This window comes from Lissotriton vulgaris, chromosome 3_1 (genome assembly GCF_964263255.1).
Source record: "Lissotriton vulgaris chromosome 3_1, aLisVul1.2, whole genome shotgun sequence".
Classification (NCBI taxonomy): domain Eukaryota; kingdom Metazoa; phylum Chordata; class Amphibia; order Caudata; family Salamandridae; genus Lissotriton; species Lissotriton vulgaris.
In genome coordinates this window covers 1,838,475,324-1,838,500,467 of record NC_141689.1, presented here as the reverse complement: position 1 = coordinate 1,838,500,467, position 25,144 = coordinate 1,838,475,324, and the positions used below count along the sequence as shown (strand labels likewise).

The 25,144-nt window shown below is 50.4% G+C and overlaps 1 protein-coding gene and 1 pseudogene across 1 annotated transcript in view; both read left to right on the top strand.

Moving 5' to 3' along the window:
* The window catches only part of LRBA (LPS responsive beige-like anchor protein), a 2,444,222-nt gene that overhangs the window by 1,003,021 nt on the left and 1,416,057 nt on the right, over positions 1–25,144 (top strand). The gene's annotated exons all lie outside the window — the stretch shown is intronic.
* On the top strand, positions 11,002–11,140 carry LOC147728517 (U12 minor spliceosomal RNA; annotated as a pseudogene).

Here is a 25,144-nt window from a genome sequence, read left to right as displayed (position 1 = left end):
CATCTAATGAGTTCGATATGCCACACTTCTTGAAAGACTTTATGACTGTTTCTGCATCAATGTCGTTCCAGGCCTTTATGACAAAGTTGCACAAAACATCCAACTGTGGCGCACGCATGTTTCCTCCTTTTGTGAATGTTTTTTCACCGCTAACCATCCACTCATTCCACTGTTCTCGGATGCGATCTTTAAACGGCTTGTTTAGGCACACATCCAGTGGCTGCACCAACGATGTCAGTCCTCCAGGTATAACAGCAGCATCCGTTTTCAGTCTTGCCAGCCTTTGCTTGGTGCTGGGAGTTAAATGAGCCCTGAACATATCCCACACCAGTAGACTACGCCTTTGTAGAAGTCCACCTGGTCGCCTGCTCCATACGTTATCAAGCCATAGCTTTACCCCTTCTTCATCCATCCATCCTTTCTCATTAACATGCACAAAACAACCAGCAGGAAACTTGAGTTTCGGCATTGTTTTCCTTTTAAAAATAACCATTGGCCTCAGTTTGCCACCATCAGCTGTGCATGCAAGTACCACAGTGAAACTGGACTTCTCATGTCCTGTTGTTTTTATTAAAATTGTCTTTTCGCCTTTTTGATGGACAGTTTTGTTGGCGATCATATCAAAATTCATCGGAGTTTCATCCATGTTTCCGATGCTACTTAGCGCATACACATGTTCATTGCGCAGCCTAATGACGTAGCGATGGAAGCTATGCATTTTGGCATCAAGATCCGCTGGTAATTTCTGGGCAATTTTTGTCTTTTGCCGCAATACCAGATTATGCCTTCCCAAGAATCTGGTACACCAGGACACAGTGGCCTTAAATCTGTGGCTGAGATCGGGATTAGATTTGGCCCACTGAAGTGCAACCAAGCGGATTTTATTTCGGGTCACGACATACCCGCTTTGCCGATGCTCGGCCACCATGTCTGCTACATGCTTTTCCAGTTCTGGCCAATGTGGGGTGCCTCTTCTTAGTGCACACTTGCCCCTTGGCATACTCCGCAATGCTTGCTCATTTGCTCTCCAGGCCCGAACCATCTTCTCTGTCACTCCATATTGCCTAGCAGCAGCACAGTTATTATGTTCCGTGGCAAAAGCCACAACTTTGAGTTTGTAGCTGGCTTCATATTTTCTTCTCCTTGCCACTGCTGGAGCCTTGCTGAGTTCTAGACTGCCAGCCATTTGCTCTGGATGCGCTGCTGGAGCCTTGCCGGGTTCTTCGCTGTCTGCCATTTGCACGGAATGTGCTGCTGGAGCCTTGCCGGGTTCTTGACTGTCAGCCATTTGCACTCGATGTACGGTACTGGTGCTGTACAGAATGGACAGGTGCAGAGACTGTCTTCAACACCACACGTACGGTACGGCAAATACGCTATCTGGTCACGAGACTGTTTTTCCTCTTAGCAACAACCAGCCAATCACGGCAAGTGCTCTACTGCCTTCGGGAACATTTGGGAACATTGTACAGTCCCCTTTCTATGCCACGCCCATGCCAAGGGGAGAGGTGAGCGTGCCAAAACGTGCCAAACGTGCCAAACGTGTCAACACACCGGGCGCTGCCATCTTCGGCGTTGGCTGCCCATTACCATGTACCGTGTTTCGGACGTCCTGCTGCCTCGTCCTGCTGCCTCGTCTGCCTGGGGATGTGCAAGCGGTTGGAGGCGCGTGTACAGCGGCAGCGGCAGTCGAGGTAAGACTCATGGCGCCATTTGCTCGCTTGTGAAGCGGTTTGACACCTTCGAGTGAAGTCCTTGCTATGAAAAAAACGCTCGCTTTCGATACTTCATGGCGCGGGGCCTGGGTGTGGACGTTGCCAGGGTCGGTGGCTGTATTTTTTGACATAAGGTGTGTTGTTTCTGGTTATTTCCTATTGTGAAGCGGTCTGACACCTTCGAGTGAAGTCCTCGCTATGACAAAAACACGCTCGCTTTCGATACTTGCACAATTCATGGCGCGGGGCCTGGGTGTGGACGTTGCCAGGGTCGGTGGCTGTATTTTTGGACGTTGCCAGGGTCGGTGGCTGTATTTTTTAACATAAGGTGTGTTGTTTCTTGTTATTTCGTATTGTGAAGCGGTCTGACACCTTCGAGTGAAGTCCTCGCTGTGAAAAAGCGCATGAAAAAATACCATAAAATTTTGTACCCGGCGTATAAGACGACCCCCGACTTTCCAGAAAATTTTAAGGGGTTAAAAGGTCGTCTTATACGCCGGAAAATACGGTATATCCATTTTCCTATGTATGCCTCTCTGGCTACCTTACACTACTCACCCAGTGGAACAGGCTAAGTTCCTTACAGTGCACAAGAAGACTAGAGACTTCACTGAAGCGGTCTAGCTCCTGTGGCAGGCTGTGCTTGGATTGTTCTATGTCTGACATGTAAATGAGGATCTCATCAGCACACATGAAGATCACATGCTACATCTCCCACCACAAGTCCCCACTCATGCACAATAGTCCTCAACCTGTGTCCCAGCAGTTCCAACATCAAGGCATATAGTAATTGTAACATGGTGAAATCCCTATGTAGGGCCCCTCCGAGTCAGCTGTCTGAGAGCACCTGGTGGCTTGCCCTCTTTGTTTTGGTCCTGCATACAACAGCTGGATTCCTCTCAAGAAATTTGGGGGAAAGTCCATCCGCCCCTGTGCCATCCATAGATACTTCCAGGAAACCTTGACTGTCAAATACTGCTAGTGCACACAACCATGTGCAGGCAGTAGCATGTCCATGACATGCGTCCACTACAGCAGATTCAACAACATACTCCAGACAGGTATAAATCCACACTGCTCTTCGTGTACTATGCTGTCTATAATACACATGAACCTGTCTGTCAGTATTTTACTCAGTATTTTGTATTCGTGTTGTATATAAAAAACGGCCCATAGGCCTTGTAAACAGTTAGATTTTTGGCTTTGGAAGCATTATAATTAAGGCTTCCCTCATTAGTAAGGCCAAGCTCCCTACCGCTTTCTCGAGTCTTCGCATGCCTAGCCTCCTGGCATTTTCACTTTTTGTGACTTGACATGCACTTCTACCAGTTCTTGTGTATGTATTTGAGTGTCTAGCATGTCTTTCTGCCCTGTTATTCTGGTCAGATCAAGCCCCTCTAAGAAGCACATTACTTGTGACATACTATTCAATATTCTTTCTTATAAACCCGTTTAAAATGCATGTAATATTGCTTGTTTACGCCATCCTGTGTGAACATGTGTTTTCCTTCCTGTAGAGTATTTGTTGAGGGTCTGTCTCTTTTCAGCAGCTGTGCCAGCATGCAGCCCGTTTTGGGTCCCTCCCTGCTGTCTGGTGGATGTGCCGATTAACTTATTGTGTGTCGTCCAGGTGTCTTCTAGGTGTCTTTTAGTCTGTACTGCTTGTGCTACTTTCTCTTGATTCACAAACCCTTCCCTCTCTAATTGCTGCAATATTTTCTCCTGCTCCATCAGTATGCGTTGGAGTTGTACATTTATGCAATAGGTTTAGCCATACGTTCAACCTGCCTTACCACCGTGAATGTTTCCTATGCATTGGCCCTGAACATTTGTTAAGCGCACTACTCACCCGTGAGGGTCCCAAGGAGCTGGGGGGGGGGGGGGGTGCTGCTGCTACTGCTTGAGTAGCCAGGTCTATTATATGCATCAGTATACTGTACCAGCAATGGAGACTATTCTGATCTTGTGCCAGAGTCAAAAAGTAGTCCAGTCTGCTCGATGTTATGCGAGTTGGTGTCATGACAATACTTCGTCCATGTCATCTTGGATCCTCCATAAGTCCTTAATCCTATTTCATTCATAACCCATCTAAGTACTTTGGCCATACCTTAGTGAGTGCCAACCATCTTCCCAAAAATGACACAATTCATGTCTTCCATCCAGACTATCATTCTACTTGAATAAGGTATCCTTCCCTGTAGCACACCCAGAAGAACAGCTTGTAATCTGTGTTCGATTCATATATATTTATAAGATAGACTTCAATATGTCACATTAAAGAACACTACATATCTTTCACCTCTGCTGCCTCCTTAAGCATATCTAATAATACTCCGGCTGCCACCCGCTTCATTACTCCATGTGTGTCGCTGGGGAAGGTAACAATGGTAACCATATACAGTTAGCCACACCACTTTTTGTGTACCTCAGCTAAAGTCAAATGTGTCTCCTGTAGCACAGCAATAAAAATGCAATGTTTTTTCGAATATGTTTATCACCATTTTTCATAGTTAATTATTTCCTCTCCTAAGGCATCAATATTAATAAAATTAACAGCCACTAAGGAAACGCAAAATGAAATTGTGCAATGTTTAAATCAACGATTAACTGGTGCTCTCTTAGCAGGACATGATTCAGATTTTGTTATGGAAGTGTCCTTAAGAGCATGTTGATTGGGAGGTGCTTGATGGCTTCTGCCCTGGAGATGTAATTGACAGTTCATGCCCTGGAGATATCATTGAGAGTTTGTGGTGTGGAGATGTCATCAAGAGGTTTTGGCCTGGAGGTTTCATTGAGAGCTCATGGACTGGTGGTGTCTCTGGAAGCTTGTGCCCAAGAAGAGTAATTGAAAGCTCGTGGTTTCTAAGTGTCATTGGGAGATCATACCCTGGACATGTCATTGGTGGCTTGTACCCTGGAAGTTTCATTGAGAGATTGTGCTCTCACAGTGTCTTTGAGATTGTGTGCTCTGCAGTGGTAATTGTGAGGTCTTGCTCTGCAGGCGCCATTCAGAGACTGTGTCGTTTAGGAGTCCGAGCTTTAACTCTACAGGTGTCAGAGAGAGCTTGTCTCAGATGGTCTCAGAGAGAGCTTGTCTCAGATGGTCTCATAGAGAGCTTGAACTCTGCAGGTATCAGTGAGAGCTTGTTCTCTATGGGCATCAATGAGCACTTGTGGGCTGTATGTGTTCTTGTGCTTTGGTTGTACCATTGAGATCTGCTCTGCAGGTATCATAGAAATCTGAAGTTGTCATATACATCTGCTGTCGAAGTGTCATTGTTATCTTGTAGGTAGGTGTCATTGAGAGTTTCATTGTAATCAGTCGGAACTGTGTATTTATCTACAACGTCCTATTATTTATAGATACTTAAATTGTGTACAGAGCTAGGGGCATTGTATAGTGTCTTTATATGTGATATATATGTTTGTTCACTCTATTGAGCACTGCCTCATCTACACTTTTGTTGACTGTCGTACTGAACACTGCATATGAATTGTGCATACATACTAGTGACGGTACCGTTACCATAACTCCGATACATGGATATGACATTGATTAGTGGATACCCCAAAATGTGTTACACATTAAAAGAGTCCAGTGGTAAATTGTGCATGTATAAGATATCTGATAGAGACATCTAGTAGCAGATTTCTTACCTTTGAATTATTCCCAGATGCCAGACTGGGTCCTGAAAAATTTCTACAGTAGTACCTCTGCGCTTCGTTAGAGAGCGTCGAGAAAATCCGTAGCGATGTCATTCACTGAAAGTGATAAATGTGAAATAACAATCCCAGGCATACACTTAAAAATTTTTTACACAATAGATTAAACAAACCAACTAGTTCAGTATTAGAGAAAATACATTTTTTAATTTGATTAAAAAGAGAGATATTAAAAATAAGTGCATTGATCAAAATTGATAAAATAAGAATATAATAATACAGGTGTATTAAAAAACAAGTTAAAAAGAGAGGCTAGATGGCATCCGGTCGACGCGTTTCGACATATAGATTATGCCTTCATCAGGACTTTTACCATCAAATTTCTGTAAAAAAGATCATAACAATGTTTTACTATTTTTAAACTCCTATCGTGAAACAATAATACAACCGAACTAGTTACATGTTTGTTACAACATTCTATTGGTAAAACATATACAATTCTTTTCGCATACATGATATACCGCTTTTTATAGAAAAATATCAGAAACCTATGCATATAAGTTAATTTCATAAAGCAAGCCATAATATGTTTTTTGTCTGCAAACAAGGAAATGGAAATGGAAATGCCAGAACAAATCTTTGTCAGGATACATAATTAACACATTTTTGGCTAGAGGGGGGTTTAGAATACAAGCATTTATAAAGACTGTTTTTCTACAAATCAAGTACATTGATGCGGCTGATAACTATTTTACACTTTGCATGATACTCCCTCTCAATCAGGTAACATTTGTTTGCATATGACTTTTACTGAACAATACATGGCCTACTCACTCCTAATTATAGAAAGGGTAAAGAGAGAAACATAGAAAAAGAAAAAGATAGCCATATTATACCTATGAATTATTCCCAGATGCCAGACTGGGTCCTGAAAAATTTCTACAGTAGTACCTCTGCGCTTCGTTAGAGAGCGTCGAGAAAATCCGTAGCGATGTCATTCACTGAAAGTGATGTCAATAGAGTCCATATAAGTCCTCAATTGACGCGCCAACGTCAGTTTCTTCCTTTGCGCACTTCCAACACAAATCCAGAGAGCATTTCCTAAGACCTTTTTTTGGCCTATCTAAACATATTTTGTCGCTGGAACATTGTTTTTTTTTTTAAATGTTGTCTGTGTTCAAACCCTGTGGGTCCTGCGGAAGGAAGATGTTGTCCACAGAGCCTCATGATATTTGTATGTGGTGTCTTGGCGAACACCATGACTCTGGGGAGTGTGACCCCTGTCAAGAACTTTGGCCGACGGCATTGCAGGAATGCAGCATAAAGCTCTTGGTAGGGAGGTTGTCGCAGGCTCCATGTTGTTCGCAGTCTCCTTCTTGTTCCAAGGAACGTTCAAGAGCCCGCTTCAGAAGTCTTTCTTGTTTGCGTCCATCAAACTCCATGTGCAAAGGTAAGTTGCAGCTTAAGCGGTCAAAGTTGCAGCATTCCCCAGGTTCGCTGCATACGTCCTTCCCCGTCGTCCTATTGAGGAGTCGGGCGAGAGTCTACACCGCGCCTCCCATTATTCCCTGGAGCCGGGGAGACTCTGGACTAAATGCGGGAATATTATTCTTCCCTTCATGCCGTCTCTGGGTCTCCACCTACCTTTTGTGTGCTTTTCAGCCCCAAGGAGGTGAGAGGAGCCAGGACGGGATCCACGCTGACGGGGTCTCCCTCTGCTTCATTTAGACTCTCTGGATCCATAGTCTGATCTGTGTCGGCTCCGTGTCGGCACCGGTGCACAGCCCTTAGGAGTTCCCACCTGCGATGCCAGTGTCTCATCACCCAGCTCCGATGTCGAAGTCGGCGACGGCAGTCAACACGCCATCATCTCTCCTCTCCAATGTGTCGCCACATTGACATTGGGTGTTGTCGGGGGCGGTGCTGGTGGTGCAGTTCACCGCAGACATCTTTCATCCCCCCTACTATTTTAACTCTGGGAGAACAGGTTTTTGGAGCGGAATGAGAAGAATTGGTGTTTATTCAACCCATGACGGACTCTGTTCAGCCTCTCCTGGAGATTAGTTAGCTATCCCAGCTGGGTGAGGCTAGTGGCCTTGAGTCTACCCCATCCTCTGGCTTGTTTTCTCCTCCCGGCCTCAATTCAGAGGTTAGCTCTGCTTTTTGGATATTTTGGATATTTGGAAGGGTATTTCTAGAGCGCGGACGTTAGCTCCGAAGGGAGCATCTTGGCGCTGTAAATCATAAGACCAGATCGCAGAGAGAGGGAGGGGGGGGCTAGATGGCTGCTTTAGTCCAGTCGTCAGAGAGATTAAAAATCCAAGTTTTGAGGAGCTTCCTAAAAGGCTTCTCAAGCGTCTGTAGTCTGAGGTGCCTTGGCATGCTGTTCCAGGCTCTAATAGCCAGGGTGCTGAGCGTTTTTCCACCTTTAGACTTCAGATTGAATTTAGTGGGGGTCATGAGATTTTCTTGAGAGGATCTGAGGGAGCGGCCCGGAGTATAATGAGGGAAGCGTCTAGACAAATAGGACGGACCAGATTTGTTGAAGGCTCGGAAGGCTACAGTGAGGATTTTGAAGAGTATTCTCTTGTGCAAGGGGAGCCAATGCAAGGATTTAAGAGCGGTGGAAATTGAGCATTTGCGTGGAAGTTTAAGGACAAGACGGGCAGCAGTGTGTAGAACACTTTGAAGTTTCGAACGGGTGGACTTTTTGGTCCCTGCCAGGAGGCCATTACAGTAGTCTACTCGAGAGAGTATAAGGGCTACCGCAATCGTTTTTCTGGAGTCAAGCGGGAGGAAGTCAAAGAACTTTCTCAGGGACTTAATAATGCCGAAGCATTTTCCTGCTACGGTCGAGACGTGGAGATCGAAAGAGAGTTCGGAGTCAAAAATGACCCCGAGGTTTCTGGCCGATGGAACAGTCTGCGGTGGAGCAGCAGAATTGTCAGGCCACCACAGGGCAGGGCAGAAAAAGGCATTCTTTCCAATAGGCAAGATTTCGGTTTTATTCGAGTTGCAGCGGAGGTGGTTAGCGTCCATCCATTGAAAGACTGCTGTTAGGCAGTGTTTCAGATTGAGTTCTGCCGTGTTGGAATTGTCGTCAAGGGGGATGATAAGCTGAGTATCGTCGGCATAAGAAGTGACGGTTATGCCGAACGATTCTATAAGGGTAAGCAGAGGGATGAGATTAATATTGAATAGGAGGGGGCTTAGGATGGGGCCCTGGGGAACTCCGAAGGACACCTTTTTCTCATTCGATTTGAAAGGGCCGAGTGAGACAGTTTGATACCTATCGCTGAGGAAAGAACTAATCCAGGATAGGGCAGAGTTGGTAACGCCAATGTCCATAAGTCTATTAATCAGAATGGAGTGGGAAATGGTATTGAATGCTGCCGTGAGGTCGAGAAGGATCAGAATGGCCTTCTTCCTTTGATCTTGAAGGGTTTTGATGGTATCGGTCAGTTCGATCAGGGCGGTTTCGGTTGAGTGTTTAGACCGGAACCCGGATTGCTGGGGGTGAAGTAGATTATGGGAATCAAGAAAGGTCTTGAGCTCCTTGTGGACTAGCTGTTCAGTTATTTTACCCAGTGCAGGCAGCAGGGTGATAGGACGGAGGTTGGTCAAATCCGAAGGGGGTTTGTTCGCCTTTTTCATGAGGGGCTTAACCACACCTTTTTTCCAAGAAAGGGGAACAGAGCCAGTTTTGAGGGAGAGATTGACTATTTCATTGATGATGGGGTTAACTTCATCGATGATGAGGTGGAGGATTTTAGGGGGACAAGGGTCAGACGGGGAGCCAGATTTGCATGAAAGGATCGCTTCTCTGGTCTGAGTCAGAGTCACCGGGGTAAAGTTTTTGAGACTGTTAGCAATCAGGCGTGATTGGTCCAGATCCGAGATTGAGCGAACAGGGGGGGGAGGGGGGAAGTTTTTATGGATGGAGGTGATTTTGTCATCGAAGTAATCGGAAATTTTGTCACATAGCTCTTGAGAAGAGGGGATTTCCGGTTGGAGAACTTTTGGATTGGTGAAGGATTTTACTATAGCAAAAAGGGTTTTTCGCTTTTGACTGGCATCCTTAATGGCGTTTACATAATAAGTTCTTTTAGCTGATTTAATGGTTGAGAGATAATTTTTCCTCTGTAGAATGTAATTACTACGATCACCATTATCGTAGGTTCTGCGCCATTTACGTTTCGCTTTCCTGCAGAGTAGGTGTGCGGCTGTTAGGTCAGGCGTGTACCAGGGAGCTTTGATTTTCGTTTTCTTCAAAGTATTGTCTTGCTTATGGGGTGGGCATCGTTTTGAGATTGCTTGAGAGAGCCAGTTATTGAGACAAACTGCATCTTTATCAATGTTGCCAGAGGGGGAGGGGGCATTGGTGGGGGGAAAGGGATGAAGAATAAGATTTTTCTGGACAGTTTTCCAATTAATGAAGTGAGTGGGTTGGCGAATGCTTTTGCTGAGCTTCTGAGGAGGGTAGGTATGTTTCTGGAGCTGCAGCTCTTTTCTGTGGATGTGGCCATCGACCCCTTAACTGGGGTGTTTTATCAGGGCCAAACAGTGATTGAGTCATGCTCCCCTACAGTGAAGCCTATATGATGCTTTGTTTGGATCTTGGACTACACCCGCTACGAGGGCCCCAGTGGATTCTATAGCTCCTATTGCCCCGGAGGCTCAGCCTGCCTTCTACTGCTGCCTACTCACGCAGCTTTGTGGTTCAGGCTGCTACAGCTTCCCCTGACAACAGTGCTCTTTCTAACATCCCTCCAGGCAGGGAGTCCAGGAGTCTCAATACTTTCGTCGGCATATTTTTTCTGCCTCCAGTTCAGTCTTAAGGTCACTTATGTTTTCTGAGTCTGTTTCCTCATGCATTGTGAGGTTGTGTCTCGCACCTGCTCCCCTCACTTCTGGATGAGACCCGGAACGATCTTACCCAGTTATCTCATGATGGCCAACAAACAGTTTAATTTATGATTCGATTTGCCATTGATACCACTGATTCTGTATGGCAAGCCATGTCTCTTTCAATAGTACTTTGTCATCGTGCCTGGCTATACAACTGGTTTCCGGAGGCTGTTCAATCCACATTGATAGACATGCCTTTCGATGATATACATCTGTCTGCGCTCATGCCGATTTCACCTTACAACTTTTTCGGGACAGTCATTTGTGTGACAGAATCTTCAACTCTGTTTTTCTGGCCGTCTGCCTTATATTCCTCTCATGCAAGGGTTGTATGGGGGGGATGGTTGTCTTGATTTCTTTCTTTTGAGCAGTTCTAGGATACTGCCCATTGGCCTTTTCTTTTCAATCTCCACCTACTAGTGGTACTCGGTGAGGTGCTCCTGCAGTCTGCAGGTTTTTCTTATTACTTTTTAAACTGTCAATGACAGGTTTTGGTTCCCATTATTTGGGACGTATATTGCCTTGTGGCTCTATTGGGTTTCAATGCCTGTTGATGCAAGGCGGTGTTCTTTTCTGAAGATGATTTTTCTACCCAAGTTTTGATTCTATATAGGGTATTTTGTGTATTGTGCGGATATACTGTTTGGTTTCTTTTCCTGCGAGTTTCTTGAGTTCTCATAAGCTGTGTTAAGGTTCCAACCCTTGGGGGTTCGTTATGCCTTGATCTAATGAGTAAGGAAAATAGCGATCTTGAGTGACGCCTGGATCCTCACTCATAATATAAGACTTATTGGTGACTGGGTACAGGTTGTCCCATTGAAAATGGGGATTTCTTTTGCTTATCGATTTTTTTCTCTCCCTTCTCTTCCTTTGGAGGAGGTAGGGTACTTTCTTCTCCATTTTTGTGGTATAATAAAGGTATTTTGCTGTGTTTAACTCATACCTTCTGGCCATTTCATGGGTCTGGTCTCCTGTAAAGACATTTCATTTTTGACCTCAACACTTGTTGTGCTCTTATGCACTGCAACTCCATCTGTTACTTCAGTTTTTTCATACTGATCTTTTGGTTTTAGACCTTCACTTTGTGGTGCTGGTCTTTACACAACTGTTTAATGTCTTTTATCTGTTGCTTCAGTCAGGGTCCCTTTTCTGCCTGATATTCTTTTTATTGGAATGGAGACTAGTTAATTGGTTTAAAATGTGTTCGTCTTTGTTCAACTTGATGTTTTTACAGACCCAGATAGTGGTAGTTTTTTATCTATTCTAGCGAGGTTCTTTCGCACTTGCTGCTTTCTTTTCCAGTTATCTCTCTGCGCCTGGTTGTAGCCATTCAGTCAGTAATGCTGTTTTATGTTAGATTGCTACTATTTTCTGGAGTTATTGATATCTTCCACTCCCGCCATCCTCTTACATGGTACCATGTGGCTGATTGCCAGCTCGCTGTTGTCATATCTTCGGTCCATAACGATGTTGTGTATGATTCTATGTACCTTCCATCTGAAAGAGACATGTTATGATAGATTCCTTACCTTAGAATATCCCCAGGGGTCAGACCGGATACGGAAAGTTTTCGCTAGCAGTAACTCTGCTCATCCGTAGGTGGCGTTGTGCGGTTCCGCGTCCGTCGCTGGCGTCGTAAGCGCCGAGATGACATCATGGAGACTACTTAGGCGCGACCCATGCGCGCTGACGTCAGTTCTTTCTTTTTCTTCACCAGTAAGTGCAGATCCGGTTAGAACACGTTCCTTAGTCACTTTTTGACAACCTTTTTTGGGACTTTTGTCTCTTGTAGGTCTTCTCTGGTGCACGTAGGGATGCCTGGTTTTAAGTCTTGCGGGGCCTGCCATCGCAATATGTTGGTGGCAGACCCCCATGACAACTGCCTCTACTGCCTGGAGCGTGGCCACAAATCCCGGCCCTGTTTGAACTGTCGGGCCATGGCACCAAAGGCCTTGAGGGAGCGGCGCCGGAAGTTGGTTGAGGTTCGGCACTTGTCCCAGCACCATTCTCGATCCAGGGGCCGTTCTAGAGAACGCTCGCTGGGCCTCGATCATCCCTCCTCAGACTCCAAGTCTTCACCCTCGTATTCAGGTAGGTGTCTTCACAAAGAGAAGTTGAAGAAGCGTTATCCCTCTCCGTCGCCCCGCCCCCCCACCGCCCCCCCCACCCTCTTCCCCCCCCACCCTCTTCCCCCCCCCCACCCTCTTCCCCCCCCCCCACCCTCTTCCCCCCCCCCCACCCTCTTCCCCCCCCCCCCACCCTCTTCCCCCCCCCCACCCTCTTAACCCCCCCCCTCCCACCTGCCCCGTCGGTCCGCGGATGAGGGAGACAGGGGTTCTGCCTGGGAGTCCCACGGCCTAGCCGCCTTACCCGGGTCTGTCGGCGACTCCCGCACAGGTGCAAGAGTATCTTGCTGCCATAGACCGCCTGTTTAGGCATCGGGCTCCCGCCGGCGTGCCTTTGGGCCCTGCGGTCCCGTGTCAGGATCCTGTCGGGCCGTCTGCACCACCGGCTGCTCCGGCCACGGCACCACAAGGTCCCACGCTGCCGGCTCCGGCCCCAGCGCCACCCTCTGCTCCGCCTCTGGTGCCTCGGTGGATGCCATTGGTTTTGCCCCAGCCCCGGTTCCTGGACAGTTTTGTCTGGGAGACGAATTGGGACACAGCGCAGGTTCGGCCGTCCGGCGCCGTTCCCGACGCAGTTTGTTCCTTTCCCGGTCCCTGCCCCGCCGCTGCGGTAGGCGCCACATACGGCGGTGATAGAGGATGACTGAGAGGGGTCAGAGGACCCTCTTGCTTGTCAGTGTGACTCTGAGCAGGATTGGGCGGACGACTTGGAGGAGGCCGGCGGCCTTGATGTCTCCTCTGACCCGGGGTTTGCCTCTCCCTCGCCCACCATGGAGGAGGGTGCCTCGTACACGGTGGTGCTCCGTCAGGCAGCTGAAGTCCTTAACCTTGATCTCCCTACGGTGGCTTTAAATTTCCTCACTGCGGTGCTCCAGTCGGCGTCCACTTCGTCGGAGCCACTGCTGCCATTTAATGACGCCCTCACTGACGTCTTGCTGGACACTTGGTTGCGGCTGGCCACAGGGTCCCCTGTGGATAAGAACGTCGCCAGGCGTCATTGCCCGGCACCGGGTGACCCTGCCTTTTTGACCACTCATCCTACACCTGAGAGTCTGGTCATTCAAGCTTCGACACCCCAAACTGCCTTTCCCAAGGTTCTGCCGTATAAGGACTCTAAGAGGCTGGAGCAGTTCGGCAAGCGTTTGTTCTCCTCGGCCAGCCATGGGCTGCTGTCGGTGAACTTTCATGTCTATTGGGCCGCTATTCCCACGCCGTGTGGGTTACCGTTGCTCAGCTGTTACCTCAGTGTCATGAAGAGGTCCAGGCTGTTCTGTCCCAGGCTGTGGCCGAGGGTAAGGATGCAGCTAAATTCACCATTCAGTATGGCTTGGACACCGCGGACTCTCTCGGTAGGGCAATTTCCACGACTGTGGCGACTCATCGCCACTCCTGTTTGAGATTTACCGGGTTTTCACCAGACGTCCAGAGCTCGCTCATGGCCATGCCCTTTGATGGCACTCGCCTGTTTGGTGATAAGGCCGTCCAGTGCGCTGGAGCATTTTAAGGACTCTCGGGCTACAGCTAAGTCCTAGGGTTTTTCCACCACGCGCCTGACCACGTCTTCTTTTTATTCCTTTTGTGGCCATGGAAGTGGTGCCCCTGCCCGCTCGTTTAGTCAAAAGCCTGCACAGAACCAAACTCAGCACGGACGTGGCATGGAGGCCGCTGTGAGAGTCAGTCCACCTCAGCCCCTGCAAGATCCACCTCAAAGCCTTCCTAGTCTGAGCTTTGGTATGCACCCCACGCCAGTGGGCGGCAGGATTCGACATCACCTTCACCATTGGCATTCTATCACTTTTGACAAGGTGGTGCTGCAACTCGTCCGGAGAGGTTACTCCCTCCCCTTCGAGTCTACCCTCCCAGCACTGCCACCTCAGTACCACCGCATATCGTGGGATCACTTTGCGCTTCTCCAGCAGGAAGTTATGGCCCTCTTGGCCAAGTGGGCCAGAAGTAGGGCGTGGTTGTTACTCCCACTACTTTCTGGTCCCCAAGAATGACAAAGGGGGCTTGCGCCCCATCTTGGACCTCAGGAATGTCAATGGCTCGCTCCTGAAGGAGATGTTCAAGATGTTGACTCTGGCACAGGTCTTGACTGCCCTCGACCCTCGATGGTAGCATTGGACTTGCAGGACGCATATTTTCACATCCCCGTCCTACCGGCCCACCGGCGTTAGCTGCGGTTCACGGTAGGCCAGGAGCATTTTCAGTTTGCCGTGCTGCCCTTCGGCCTTACCAGCACCCCTCGGGTGTTCACGAAAATGATGGCAGTGGTCGCAGCTCACCTGCGCAGCTCAGGGGTGTCAGTCTTCCCCTACCTCGACGACTGGTTGTTGAAGGCGGGCTCGCCCCAAGCAGTTGTCACCCACCTTCAGACTACGGCTGCCGACCTGCATTTGCTGGGGTTCTCCATCACCGTGCCGAAGTCGCACCAGAGTATCTCTCAGAAGCTCCCCTGCATCGGAGAGGTTCTGGATTCAAAGCGGTTTCTCATTCATCCTCCAGAGAAGCTAGTCCAGGATATTCAGTCTATGATTCCGATCTTTCAGCCTCTATCCCAGGTTTCTTTCAGGATGACCCTCCGGCTCCTGAGCCTGATGGCCTCTTGCATCCTGCTAGTGCAACATGCCAGATGGCATGTGCAAGCTCTGCAGTGGGACCTGAAGTTCTGGTGGGTGCAGCATCAGAGCAACCTATCCGATCATGTCCAGAACTCGGAAGGCACTGCACGACAATTGCAGTGGTGGCTCACGAATCGCGATTGGGTCAATGGCACATCCCTCTCCCTTCCCCAACCAGAGCACACAGTGTTGATGGATGCGCCCCTCCTGTGATTGGGAGGCCACTTGGGAAAGGTGGAGATCAGAGGCCTCTGGTCCCCGGCGGAATTCTGGCTCCATAGCAACCTTTTGGAGCTTCTGGCGATCCGACTTGCACTGAAGGCATTCCTTCCCTCTGTCCAGGGAAGTGTGGTGCAGGTGTTCATGTACAACACCACTGTCATGTGGTATTGCAACAAACAGGGCGGGTGGGGTCCTGGACCCTATGTCTGGAGGCTCTGCTCCTCTGGACATGGCTGGAAAATCAAGGCATTACCTTGGTGGTTCAACACCTGGCAGATTCTATGAACGCCAGGGCGGGCAAACTCAGCTACCAGTGCATGATGGATCACGAATGGCGTCTGAACTTGGACGTAGTGCAAGGTCTCTTTCAGCAGTGGGGAGAGCCTTGGTTAGATCTATTCATCACCGGAGAGAAAGCGCAATGTCATCAGTTCTTCGCGTTGGAATTTCCAAGGCTGCACTCGCTCTGCAACGCTTTTCGCTGTGAGTGGAGTTGCGGTCTATTGTCCGCTTTCCGCCTTTACCACTTCTGCCCAGAGTGCTGAAGAAGATTCAGCGTGACCGGGCCCAAGTCATTCTGGTGGCTCCGGATTGGGCACAAAGGTACTGGTATCCCGAGCTACTCGACATGTCGATCGATCCCCCGATCTGACTGCCTCTTCGGGAGGATCTTCTGTTGCAGCAGCAGGGGACGGTCCTCCACCCGAACCTGTCCAGCCTTCACCTCCATGCTTGGAGATTGAGCGGTGACAGTTGACAGCTTTCGATCTTCCTCCTAAAGTCTGTGATGTCATTCTGGCAGCCAGGCGTCCATCCACAAAAACGGCATACGCCTGCAGGTGGAACACGCTTGTGGCATGGTGCACAGCAAAGACTGTGGATCCCCTTTCTGCCCCTCTTTCCGAAGTTGTTCTGTACCTTCTTTCCTTGGCCCAGCAGGGCTCTGCTCTGGGCACTATCAAAGGTTATGTTTCTGCCATCTCCGGTTTTCAGATCAGCCTTCTCTTTTTAAGTCCCCGGTTGTTAATCGTTTTCTGAAAGGCATTACGCACACATTTCCTCCTGTGCCGTTCATCATGCCTCAATGGGACCTTGTCTTGACATATCTGATGTGTGCTTCCTTCGAGCCCCTTCATAACTGTCCCTTGCATCTTCATACTCTCAAAACGGCTTTCCTGGTAGTGATCACCTCTGCCAGAAGAGTGAGTGAGCTCCAGGCTTTTTTCTAAACCTCCTTTCCTTTCTGTTCATCCGGACAAGGTGGTTTTAAGGACCCGTCCTTCTTTCTTGCCAAAGGTTGTCACGCTGTTCAATCAATCAATCAATCGATGACATTTATAGAGCGCGCTACATACCCGTAGGGTCTCAAGGCGCTGGGGGTGGGGGGGGTGCCGCTACTGCTCGAACAGCCAGGTCTTCAGCATCTTCCTGAAGGAGAGGTGGTCTTGGGTCAGGCGCAGGTCGGTCAGGAGGGAGTTCCAGGTCTTGGCGGCCAGGTAGGAGAAGGACCTTCCTCCTGTAGTCGCTCTTCGGATGCGGGGGACGGCGGCGAGGGCGTGGTTGGCTGATCGGAGGTGGCGTTTGGGAGCGTAGAAGTTGACTCGGCTGTTGAGGTAGCTCGGGCCTTGGCCGTGTAGGGCTTTGTGTGCGTGGGTGAGGAGGCGGAAGGTGATTCTTTTGTTGACGGGGAGCCAGTGAAGGTCTCTCAGATGTCCGGAGATGTGGCTGGTTCGTGGGATGTCGAGGATGAGTCTGGCTGAGGCGTTCTGGATCCGCTGGAGTCTCTTCTGGAGCTTGGCGGTGGTACCGGCGTAGAGGGTGTTGCCGTAGTCCAGTCGGCTGGTGACGAGGGCCTGGGTGACGGTCTTCCTGGTCTCGGTGGGGATCCACCAGAAGATCTTCCGAAGCATGCGTAGGATGTTGAAGCACGCCGAGGAGACGTTGTTGACTTGCCTGGTCATGGAGAGGGAGGAGTCCAGGATGAAGCCCAGGTTGCGTGCATGGTCTGTCGGTTTGGGTGTGGTGCCCAGGGCGGGAGGCCACCAGGAGTCGTCCCAGGCGGAGGGTGAGGAGCCCAGGATGAGGACCTCCGTCTTGTCCTAGTTCAGTTTCAGGCGGCTGGTCGTCATCCACTCGGCTACCTCTTTCATCCCTTCGTGCAGGTTGGCTCTGGTGGCGGTGGGGTCGTTGGTCAGGGAGAGGATCAGCTGGGTGTCGTCGGCGTAGGAGATTATGTTGAGATTGTGCTGGCGTGCGATGGCCGCGAGGGGGCTCATGTAGACGTTGAAGAGGGTGGGGCTCAGAGAGGATCCTTGAGGGACGCCGCAGATGACTTCGGTGGCCTCTGACTTGTACGGTGGTAGGCGGACTCTCTGTGTTCTTCCGTCGAGGAAGGAGATGATCCATTCCAGCGCCTTGTCCTGGATTCCGACGTTGCTGAGGCGCTGTACTAGGGTGCGGTGGCAGACAGTGTCGAATGCCGCGGAGAGGTCTAGGAGGATGAGGGCCGCTGTTTCTCCGTTGTCCATCAGGGCTCGGATGTCATCGGTGGCGGCGATGAGGGCGGTCTCGGTGCTGTGATTGGCTCGGAAGCCGGACTGTGAGGGGTCGAGGGATCCATTCGTCTCGAGGAAGGCGGTCATCTGCTTGTTGACGGTCTTCTCGATGACTTTGGCTGGAAACGGGAGGAGCGAGATGGGGCGGTAATTCTTGAGTTCGGTGGGGTCCGCTGTGGGTTTCTTGAGAAGAGCGCTGAGTTCGGCGTGCTTCCAGCTCTCAGGGAAGGTGGCGGTGTCGAAGGATGTGTTGATGATGTCTCGCAGGTGGGGTGCGATGACAGCGTCAGCCTTGTTGAAGACGTGGTGAGGGCAGGGGTCAGTCGGTGATCCGGAGTGGATGGAGTTCATCGTGCGGATGGTGTCTTCGGTGCTGATCGGGGTCCAGGCGTGGAGGGTGGTGGTGGGGGGTGGTTGTTCGGTCTTGGTGTGCGTTGGTTGGTTGTTGAAGCTGTTGTGTATGTCCGCGATCTTGTTGTGGAAGTATGAAGCGAGGGAGTTGCAGAGGTCTTGCGATGGGGTGATGTCGTTGTTTCCTGCGGTGGGGTTGGATAGCTCTTTCACAATGTTGAAGAGTTCCTTGCAGTTGTGTGCGTCGTTGTCCAGCCGGTCCTTGAAAGCAGTTTTCTTGGCGGCGCGGATCAGCTGGTGGTGCTTCCGGGTGGCCAGCTTGAAGGTGGTCCTGTTGTCCGGTGTAGGTTCCCTTCTCCAGACTTTCTCGAGGGCTCGGCAGTTCTTCTTGGAGCTCTTGAGTTCGTCGGTGAACCACGGGGCTTTCTTGCTGCCGGATCTGCTGGGCGGGGTCCTCAGCGGGGCGAGTTCGTCCGCGCAGTTGCTGATCCACTTCGTGATGTTGTCGGCGGCCTGGCTGGGGTTCGCTGAGCTGGCGGGAGGGTGCTGGCTCAGGGAAGCGGCGAGCTGGTCTGCTGTGATCTTGTTCCAGCTTCTGCGGGCGGCCTGATGCTGGTGGTGGTGGGTCGTCGTCCTCTTGAAGGTGAAGTGGACGCAGCTGTGGTCCGTCCATTGAAGCTCTGTGGCGTGGCTGAAGTCGATGTCTGTGCTGGAAGAGAAGACTGCGTCGAGTGTGTGTCCGGCGAGGTGTGTGGGGGTGGACACCAGCTGCTTGAGTCCAAGATTGGCGAGGTTGTCGAGCAGGGTGCTGGTGTTGCGGTCGTTGTTGTTCTCCAGGTGGAAGTTGAGGTCCCCCAGGAGGATGTAGTCGGCGGAGGGGAGGGCATGCGGGCTGACGAAGTCGGCGATGTCCTCGCTGAATTGGGTGCGTGGTCCCGGAGATCGGTAGATCAGGGTGCCTCTGAGGGTGGTGTTCGGGTCGGTGTGAATCTGGAAATGCAGGTGTTCGGCGGTGGTCAGGGTGTTGTCGGTGCTGGTCGTGAGACGGATGGTGTTCCTGTGGATGATGGCGATGCCTCCTCCCATCTGGTTGGCGTTGCGGTCCCTCCGGACGATCTTGTAGCCCTCTGGGATAGCGATGGCGATGTCGGGAGCTGAAGAGGCGTTCATCCAGGTCTCTGTGAGGAAGGCAACGTCAGGGGCAGTGGTGTCTAGGAGGTTCCAGAGTTCGATGGCGTGTCTGTGGACGGAGCGGGTGTTGAGTAGGATGCACTTGAGGTGGGTGCTGCTGGTGTTCGACTTGGCGGGTGTTGGTGCGAGGCAGGTCCGGATGCAGGTGAATTTGCAGGCGTGGCAGCTGAAGGGTCCGTGGGTGCGTCGTGGTGTGCCTTGGTGGCACTCTGGGCGTCGGCCGGTGTTGAGTGCGCTGAGGGTGGCGGCTGAGTACGTCCGGCGGGTCGGTCGGGGTCTTCGAGGTCCAGGGGTCCTGGCACTGGGCGCGGTCCAGGCGCGGACGGGCGCAGACGGGCTTACCTTTGGCGCGCCTTCGGCGCACAATCGGCGCGCCCGCTGCGCGTGACCGCTGCGCGTGACCGCTGCGCGTTCGCACGGTCACCATATAAGGCGAAGTGCGCGGGTGGGCGGGGCAGCTGGGAGGCGGGAGCGGGGAGGGAACAGAAGGGAAAAAGGGGCGTGGTCAGCGGTGGTGGCGGGGAGCGGGGAGCGGGGAGGGAAGGCGGAGGGCGGCGAGGTAGGCGGGCAGACAGGAAGGAGAACGCAAATACGGGCAGAAATGGACATAAAATAACAGGCACAAATGGAAAACAAAAACGCTAACACGGGAAAAAAATATTGGTTACACAAGCACAAATGATTGACAAAACAAAAACAAAACAGACGACAGCGGCGTCAGCCGGCAGCGAGGCAGGCAGCGAGGCAGAGGGCAAGGCGATGGGGCACACGCAGCAGCTGGTGGCCGTGCGGCGCGGGGGTGTCCCACAAGTGGGTCACACTCACCTGCGTCGCACGGTCGCCATATAAGGCCAAGTGCGCGGGTGGGCGGGGCAGCTGGGAGGCGGGAGCGGGGAGGGAACAGAAGGGAAAAAGGGGCGTGGTCAGCGGTGGTGGCGGGAAGCGGGGAGGGAAGGCGGAGGGCGGCGAGGTAGGCAGGCAGACAGGAAGGAGAACGCAAATACGGGCAGAAACGGACAAAAAATAACAGGCACAAATGGAAAACAAAAACGCTAACACGGGAAAAAAATATTGGTTACACAAGCACAAATGATTGACAAAACAAAAACAAAACAGACGACAGCGGCGTCAGCCGGCAGCGAGGCAGGCAGCGAGGCAGAGGGCAAGGCGATGGGGCACACGCAGCAGCTGGTGGCCGTGCGGCGCGGGGGTGTCCCACAAGTTTTCCACTTCAGCAGACCATCACTTTGCCCACCTTCTTTCCACCTCCGCACCTTTCAAAAGAGGAAGAGAGGCTCTACCGTCTGGGCCCAAAACGTGCGCTCTCTTCCATCTGAAGCGCACACTACAGTTCTGGGTGGATGACCAGCTCTTTGTTGGCTACGTGGCGCCAACAAAGGTCGGGGGGTGCACAAACTGACCATCTCCCAGTGGGTCGTTTTCTGCATCAAGGCCTGTTACTCGTTGGCTAAGAAGGAGCCTCCTGTGGGGCTGCATGCCCATTCTACCAGGGCAACGGCAGCCACTACTGCCTTGGGACACAGCGTTCCCTTGCAGGACATTTGTCAGGCAGCTACGTGGGCCTCGCTGCACACGTTTACCAAGCAATACTGCCTTGACAGTCAAGCCCGGGGAGACAACTTCTTTGGTCATTCTGTTCTCTGTGACTTTCTGGTGTAATCTTGTTCGCCGACCCACTGCGGGGTTGGTATTGCTAGGGTATCTATTCTAAGGTAAATAATCTATCACTAATGTGTGTCTTTCAGATGCACAAGTTACTACTTGTGTAACAATATATCTGTAAGAGACATTAGTTAGTAATATATTCCTTACCGCCCCACCCATCCTCCCCGTTCTGTGAACTGATTTCTAGGGTTAAAGACATCCCTTTCAGGGCCCTAGTTTCTTGGCACCAGTGTTCTAATTCTTGCATGGCTCTGCGTTCCTGGCGCGGAAAGTCCTGTGCAGAACTGACGTCAGTGCACATGGGTGGCACCTAAGTAGTCTCCGTGTGACGTCATCTCGGCGCTTACGATCCAGCAACGGAGGCGGAGTCACACGATGCCACCTACTGACTCACAGAGGAACTGCTAGCGAAAACATTTCCGGATGCAGTCTGACGCTTCGGGATATTTTAAGGTAAGGAATCTATCACTCTTACAGATATATTGTTACACAAGAAGTAACTTGTGCTTTAGGTATATCTGTTATGCAGTCTTTCTCTCTCTTTCTCTTTCTCTTTCTCTCTCCCTCTCTCTCTCCCTCTTTCTCTCCCTCTCTCCCTCTTTCTCTCTCATCATGTCCAATGACAAGAAGTTGGTATTAACAAGGGAGAGAGATCAAAAAACATTAAAAAAAAAAAAATTCAAGATATAATAAACGTGCTTAGTTCACATTAAGGCACTGCTTTAGAAATTACCGGCTAAGAATGACCACTAATATATTTTTCAAAAGCCCTGAGGAAGCTCAATTGGGAGCAAAACATGTGTTGGCTATATCCGAATACTCACACAACTTTGGAGGCTGAGTGATGTTTTGTGAAAGTATCTGAAGAAAGAATATATCAAGGAAATATTCAAGAAAAAGTTACTTCTTGTGTTTTGATTCTCAGTAAATGGCAGTTTGTAATATATGTGTGTGTGTGTGTACATATGTATATGTATATATATATATATGTGTGTGTGTATATATATTTTTATACATTTATATATTTTATGCATCCTTTTATATGTGTGTGTGTATATATTTTAACTCTGCTAAGCTAACCTTCTTCGAAGCAATCAATCAATCAGGGTTGGTAAAGAGCAGCTTCTCACCCATGAGGGTCACAAAGCCCAGGGGGTAGGAGGGTCATCCCCGTTGAGGTCTGGGGTCATCCGAAAAGCCAGGTCTTGAGGACCGGGGTAGAGTTGGAGATTGCCGGATATGGAGTGCATGCTCTGGAGGTGTCGTTGGAGCGCGTGCCATGGAGGTGCCATTGAGAGCTCGTGCCTTTGAGGTGTCATTGGAGCTCGTGCTCCGGAGGTGTCATTGGAGCTCATGCCCTGGAGGTGTCATTGGGAGCTCATGCCATGATGGTGTGATTGGGACCTCGTGCCCTTGAGGTGTCATTGAGAGCGCGTGCCCTGGAGGTGTCATTGAGAGCTCGTGCCCTGGCGGTGTCATTGAGAGCTCGTGCCCTGGCGGTGTCATTGAGAGCTCGTGCCCTGGAGGTGTGTCATTGGGAGCTCGTGCCCTGGAGGTGTCATTGGGATCTCGTGCCATGATGTTGTCATTGAGAACTCGTGCCCTGGAGGTGTCATTAGGAGCTCGTGCCCTGGAGGTGTCATTAGGAGCTCGTGCCCTGGAGGTGTCATTGAGAGCTCGTGCCCTGGAGGTGCCATTGGGACCTCGTGCCACGATGTTGTCATTGAGAGCTCGTGCCCTGGAGGTGTCATTGGGAGCTCGTGCCATGATGTTGTCATTGAGAGCTCGTGCCCTGGAGGTGTCATTGGGAGCTCATGCCATGATGGTGTGATTGGGACCTCGGGCCCTTGAGATGTCATTGAGAGCTCGTGCCCTGGCGGTGTCATTGAGAGCTCGTGCCCTGGAGGTGTATCATTGGGAGCTCGTGCCTTGGAAGTGTCATTGGGAGCTTGTGTCCTGGAGGTGTCACTGGGATCTCGTGCCATGATGTTGTCATTGAGAGCTCGTGCCCTGGAGGTGTCATTAGGAGCTCGTGCCCTGGAGGTGTCATTAGGAGCTCGTGCCCTGGAGGTGTCATTGGGAGCTCATGCCATGATGGTGTGATTGGGACCTCGTGCCCTGGAGGTGTCATTGAGAGCTCGTGCCCTGGCGGTGTCATTGAGAGCTCGTGCCCTGGCGGTGTCATTGAGAGCTCGTGCCCTGGCGGTGTCATTGAGAGCTCGTGCCCTGGCGGTGTCATTGAGAGCTCGTGCCCTGGCGGTGTCATTGAGAGCTCGTGCCCTGGCGGTATCATTGAGAGCTCGTGCCCTGGAGGTGTGTCATTGGGACCTCGTGCCACGATGTTGTCATTGAGAGCTCGTGCCCTGGAGGTGTCATTCGGAGCTCATTCCCTGGAGGTGTCATTAGGAGCTCGCGCCCTGGAGGTGTCATTAGGAGCTCGTGCCCTGGAGGTGTCATTAGGAGCTCGTGCCCTGGAGGTGTCATTGAGAGCTTGTGCCCTGGAGGTGCCATTGGGACCTCGTGCCACGATGTTGTCATTGGGAGCTCGTGCCCTGGAGGTGTCATTGGGAGCTCATTCCCTGGAGGTGTCATTGGGAGCTCGTGCCATGATGTTGTCATTCATAGCTCGTGCCCTGGAGGTGTCATTGGAAGCTGGTGCCCTCTGGGTGTCATTGAGAGCACGTGCCCTGGAGGTGTCATTGGGAGCTCGTGCCATGGAGGTGTGCCCTGGAGATGTCACAGAGCTCGTGCCCTAGCGGGGTCATTGAGAGCTTATGCTCTAGCGGTGCCTTTAGGAACTCCTTCTCTGGTGGTGGAAGCAGCATGACGCTTTCTCAACAACAACAAAAAAGAATTGCGGTGGACTCCATGTAGATTTTAACAATGTTTTTATCTGTTTCAAATATTATTTGTCTGAAAACATGCTTGTGGAGGCGAGTATTAGTAGGCAAATGTAACTTGCAAAAAAAGGCGAATAATGTGCATTTAAATGAATCGCTCATTGAGTGCCTTTCGAAAGTTGTCGATAGAAAACGTTTTTTTTCCTGCGAAGACTTTATTTTATCCGAACGGGTATGTGAAAGTATTTGTAGGAAATATATAATCTTGTTCTACGATAGCCGGGTCTTAAGTGCCCGTCTCGAATCAGTATTATAAACCACGTAAAGAATGTTGTCAGCTTTTAACTATTTTCACAGAACTAAATTCCTTCTACCTCATTTCTTTTGCTTTCTGTCACACACCTTTCGTAAAGTACAGTGCTTTCCCATGACATTGACTTAATTGCAAGGAGAAATATTTTGTTAGCTCAACCAGACGGGTTGTCAGAAAATGTCACTCAAGCAACAATTACAAGGCAGACCTAATAGAATTTCCTGACAGTGTTCCGACCAATGACATGCCCTGCCACTGGAGTATTCAGCGTGGTTGCGTACAGGGCCGGACTGGCATGTGCGGGCACCGGGCATTTCCCCGGTGGGCTGGAGGGGTGGGGGGCCGGTTTTGTGGCCGCAGGGGGCCGCTTTTCTTACAGAGTGCCGGTTTTGTAGCAGCGCTGCAAAATCGGCCCTCTGTAAGAAAAGCTTTAGCAGTGCTTTTTGGGTAACAACCCCCTCCCCTCCCGTTACCAGGGCCGGTGGAGAAGCAACCTGCCAGGGCTGGTTGCTGGTCTCAGTCCGGCCCTGTTTGCGTAGTCTTAAAAGAGCATTAGTTAGAGAAGGAAAGTTCCCCTTGTCGGCGCCGCTCACCTATCATTTAACACATCAGGTTAGTGTGTTTGAAATCTTAAAGAAAACGTCTTTTGACGTACATTTGTTTTTTTAAAGAGGCAGTTGTCACCGTGAATACAGTGATACTTTTTTCAATTTAGATTTACAAATCCTGATGAATGTGGATGTATCTATGCATTAACGAAATGCAAACATTAAGGTGTGTGCAACCTTAATTCAGAGTGTTCATCCTTTGCTAATGATGGCTCACACTATCTACGATTGTATCGGTAATGAGATCATAACCCTTTCCACATTGTTGTGCGGAAGGTCATGGATTGACCACTTGTCAAGTGCGCTGCACCCTCTGTAAGCGGGGCACAAGTCTTAAAAAAAAAA